Source organism: Cibotium barometz, chromosome 58 (genome assembly GCF_041138505.1).
Source record: "Cibotium barometz isolate CiBa-2024 chromosome 58, ASM4113850v1, whole genome shotgun sequence".
In the NCBI taxonomy this organism is placed as follows: domain Eukaryota; kingdom Viridiplantae; phylum Streptophyta; class Polypodiopsida; order Cyatheales; family Cibotiaceae; genus Cibotium; species Cibotium barometz.
The window spans coordinates 23611469-23616820 of NC_141103.1; positions in this window are offsets into that span (position 1 = coordinate 23611469).

Genomic DNA, 5352 nt, shown 5'->3' on the forward strand with positions numbered 1-5352 from the left:
TATCTTCTACCCACCATATGTACTATGAGTTGGCTTTTCATTTATGCCCATATATTTTGTATCTTTCTCTTAATGGTTTGGGGGTGAAACTTTATGAGTGGGTGGGACATCACACTCATATGATGTCTGATGGGGTTGAAACTTTGTAAGTAGGTCCATGGGTTGATACCCCTCCACTTGCAAAGTTTTACCCCCATTTAACACAAGATGGGTGGGACAGTGTAATGCCACCCGATATTCTTTGCATAGTGTCTAAGGGGTCCCCTATGCAAAACAAATAGCGGGTTTAGGTGAGACATCATGCGCGTCGGGCATTGAATGGGGTTGAGACTTTGTGAGTGGGTCCATGGGGCTACTACCCCTCCACTTTCAAAGCCTTACCCCCATCTGACATCGTTTGGGCGGGACCGTGTGTTGCCACCCACTATTTTTTACATAGTGCCCAAGGGGTCCCCTATGCAAAAAATAGTGGGTTTGGGTGGGATATCACACCCGTATGGCGTCTGATGGGGTCATGACTTTGCAAGTGGGTCTATGGGCTGCTACCCATGTACTTGCAAAGTTTCACCCCCATCGGATGCTAGATGGGCGGGACTGTGTGTTGCCACCCGCTATCTTTTAACATAGTGCCCAAGGGGTCCCCTGTGTAAAAAATAGCGGGTTCGGGTGGTGGGCCATCACACTCATTCGGCGTCCGATGGGGGTGAAACTTTGGGAGTGGATCCATGGGGTTGCTACCCCTCAACTCACAAATATTCACCTCCATGAGACTCCGAATGGGTTGGATGGTGTGTTGCCACCCGCTTTTTTTTCCATAGTGCCCAAGGGGTCCCCTATGCAAAAAATAGTGGGTTTGGGTAGGACATCACGCTCGTATGGTGTCCAATGGGGATGAAACTTTGTGAGCAGGTCCACGGGGCTTCTACCCCTCCACTCAAAAAGATTCACCACCATCAGACGTCAGATGGGTGGGACGGTGTGTTGGCACCCGCTCTTCTTTGCATAGTGCCCAAGGGGTCCCCTATGCAAAAAATAGCGGGTTTGGGTGGGACATCATGCTCGTATGATGGCGCTACATAGGGGGTAAGAGTTTGTGATTGGATCCATTGGTCTGATAACCCTCCACTAGCAAAGTTTTACTACCATCAAACACTCGATGGGCAGGATGGTGTGTTGCCACCTCCTATTTTTTGTATAATGCCCAAGGGGTCCTCTATGCAAAAAATAGCAGGTTTGGGTGGGACATCATGCTCGTTCGGGGGTGAAACTTTATGTGTGGGTCCATGGGACTACTACCCCTCCACTCGCAAAGTTTCACCACCATCAAATGCTAGATGGGTGAGACAGTGTGTTGCCACCCGTTATGTTTTGCATAGTGCCCAAGGGGTCCCCTATGCAAAAAATAGAGGGTTTGGGTGGGACATCACGGTCGTATGGCGTCCGATGGGGTTGATAATTTGCAAGTGGGTCTGTGGGACTTCTACCCCTACACTCGCAAATTTTCACCCCCATCACTCGCAAATTTTCACCCTGGATGGGTGGGATGACCGTGTGTTGCCACTCGTTATTTTTTGCATTGTGCCCAAGGGGTCCCTTATGCAAAAAATAGCAGGTTTGGGTGGGACATCACGCTTGTCTAACATCCGATGGGGGTGAAACTTTGTGAATGGGTCCATGGGACTACTATCCCTCCACTCACAAAGCTTCACCCCCATCAGATGCTGGATGAGCGGGTTGATTTGTTCCCACCCGCTCTTTTTTGCATAGTGTCCAAGGGGTCCCCTATGCAAAAAATAGCAAGTTTGGGTGGGACATCATGCTCTTCTGGTATTCGATGGGGTTTAAACTTTTTGAGTGAGTCCTCGAGGATGCTAACCCTCCACTTGTAAATTTTCACCTCCATGGGGCACCAAATGGATGGGATGATGTGTTGCCACCCCCTTTATTTTTTGCATAGTATGCAAAAAATAAAAAATAGCCGGTTTTGGTGGGACTCCACATTCGTATGGCTTCTAATGGGGTTGAAACTTTGCAAATGGGTCTATGGGACTGCTACCCCTCCACTCGGAAAGTTTCAACCCCATATTAGATGCTAGACGGCGGAGTGCTAGCTTAGAATAGGTGTTTACACTACCTAGAGTGGACAAATGAGCTCGAGGACTAGAATTTTAACTTTGGCTGCCCAAGAGTGTGAACCCTAGAGGTCACCTACAAAACCTAAAATGTAGCTCTCATGACTCATTCTCTTATGCAACTAATAGAGTGATCTTCTTCTCTACTCTCTTGCTCTCTTGTGTCTTTCTTGCCTAACCCAATTAGAGCTATTATATGCTCATTCTGTATGTGTGAGTGTATGAGAGAGAGAGAGAGAGAGAGAGAGAGAGAGAGATTGAAGGAGGGTCGAGCTTCCTTTAGAGTACGGTGGTGGTGTGGCGACAGCGGCATAGTGGATCTTTGGAGTGTGGCTGTGCGGCAATATCGTCTCCTACCAGAATCTGATCACAAGTATTGATGAGGCGAGTGACACACCTTGCCCTTGCAATTGTTAGCTAGGGAGTGTGGTTGGGAAAAGCCCCACGGCATAGGTTTGTTCCTGCACTCTTTCGATGGTGCAAGGGCTTCCCATAGCTGGTGTCGTGTCGGAGAATAACCCCACCGCATAGCCACAATGTATTTTGAATGTGTATGTGCGTATGATTGATTTCTATTATATTTTTATTTTTTGTGCTTTTTTCAAGAATGATAGAAACAAAATTCTAAAAATCTATCCATTTTGTTGCATTCTTGTTGAAATTTGAAGAAATTTATGTTCAATTTCTGTAATTTCTACATGTTTTACAATTTTTGCATGCTCTTCAATTTCTAATGTTTTTCTGTAATTTTGGTAATTTCTGTGAGTACTGCAATTTATGCATTTAGGTTAAATCTTCTCCCACTTATCATTTACACGTTCAATTTGTGGTTTTCTGCATTTCTTGTTTTTTTTAACATTTTTTAATTTTGAAAAGAAAAAACATAGTCAGTTAATCATGAAATTGGAAGTTTGGGTTAAATAGACCAAGCATAGTATTTATCCCAATTTGGACTCCTTACGTGGGGAAATCTGGATAAAAACAAAAATTAGGGGAGGATTTGCAACACACAAAAAATTATGTGTTTTTTGCACATTCTGCATTTTTGCATGTGAGTTAATTAAGCTTAATCCTCTCCCTAATATGGGGCATCTTGACTTGGTGTCCATATTTAATGCGTGCAGGCCTTTAGGCTACTAGCCCAAAAAGTCCAAAAGCCTATCAATACCCATTTTCGGGTGAGTTTTGATGGGCTGTTTGCATTCAATGCATGCAAGCTTTTAGGCGGGCCCCAAGTCAAAGATTCTAGGAAAACACCTTTTCGGTAAAACCTAAAATTGAAACCGTAAACAATAAATCAAAAAAATAAAAAGTAAAAAATAAAAAATAAAAAATAAAAAATAAAAAAAGTAAAAAGGTAAAAGGGAAAGGGAAAAGATAAAAGGGAAAGGTAGAAAAAAGGGCACACAAACTTGCTTAATATATGTTCTAGGCTATTGTGATCATGTTGACATAACTTGTGTGACACCCCAAAAATTTGTACTTTTACATAGTTTAAGGAGCTTCCTTAACTATGGGAGCTGTTGCCTGTAGCGCTTGACTAACCCAAAAAAGTACACTATTTTTGGGTCAGATGGGTTAAGAAACACCAAAAACGTGTTTCAAAAAAACTTTGGACAATCCAAAATTTTTTGAAAAAAAAATATTAAATTAAAAAAATTAAAAATTAAAAAAATAAAATAAAATAAATCAAAAAAATTCCCAAACTTGTCCGGGGCACCTGCAGGACCTTCCAACACCCCATATTCATATGCACCTACAATCTGGGCATGTATTAGAGGCCTATATAGATGATAGCACATTTATCAAGCTAGGTGTGTACCAGCAGGACCTTCCAACACCCCATATTCATATGCACCTACAATCTGGGCATGTATTAGAGGCCTATATAGATGATAGCACATTTATCAAGCTAGGTGTGTACTAGCCTACATTGGGCTCAAGATCTTCGGTTAGAACCCAATTTAGCATTGTACAAGGACCTAAACTAGGGGCGAGTGATACTTCATCAGATTTTGAGTCAATGGAAGGATCCGAAGTCCCAAGAGGTGAGAACCCTAACCAAGCCTCACTAGTCAAGCCAGCTACCATAGTCTTTTTGATGCATAGCTAGCTGCTATCTCAGAGGTTCGTCCTCAACTGCTACCTCTGAACCAAATCTTACTACATATAGACCACATGATGAAGGAGTTGAGGTAAACTCCAGAGAGACACTTGTTGTACTCTCATCATTGCAACAAGTAGGGAGTATTCACTTTGATATCCATATCCATATAGCTCCTGTTTGTAGGGGCTGCTGCTAATTGTGACCATCGAACCACCTCCTATGCCTGATGATAGCACATTAGAAGTAGTGCATGTAGTAGAGGAACTAATCCAAGTTGCCAAAATAAAGGAATAAGAGACTTTGCAAGTGGCACAGCAAAACGATTAGCAACCCAAACAACCCAATACGCCCAAAATGAGTCTCAAGCTAGGACGGCACAAGTAATGCCCGAAAGTCTTAATTTAGATAATAACATTGCATCTACCTCGGGGAAAGAGCTAGGCTTGCAAATCTTTGATCAACATCTTCTTACAAATGATAGAGACTCTTGTGGATTTTGCCACTGGCCAAGATAATGATGTTAGTTGGGAAGGGATTGTCCAATCAATATTTGGGGCCACTAATAACATTGCATCTACCTCGGGGAAAGAGCTAGGCTTGCAAATCTTTGATCAACATCTTCTTACAAATGACAGAGACTCTTGTGGATTTTGCCACTGGCCAAGATAATGATGTTAGTTGGGAAGGGATTGTCTAATCAATATTTGGGGCCACAACAAAGGAGGAAGGATTGCAGGGTATCTACAATTGCATATATAGGATCATTTAACATGAAAGACCTATGGTGTAAGTCGGTATATCCAAAGCAAGAATGACCACGATGAGTGAAATGGTAACACCTCCTGTGAGCCCCCACCAGTGGATCCTACTTTTGTAGTATCCCTTGGCTACATGATGGAACAAGCCCCAATTGTTGCCATAATTCCTCTAGGTTACACAGGAGTCCAAGAGTCTACAAGCACAGACTTCACATTTCGAGACCTTATTTGGGGCCACAACAAAGGAGGAAGGATTGCAGGGTATCTACAATTGCATATATAGGATCATTTAACATGAAAGACCTATGGTGTAAGTCGGTATATCCAAAGCAAAAATGACCACGATGAGTGAAAT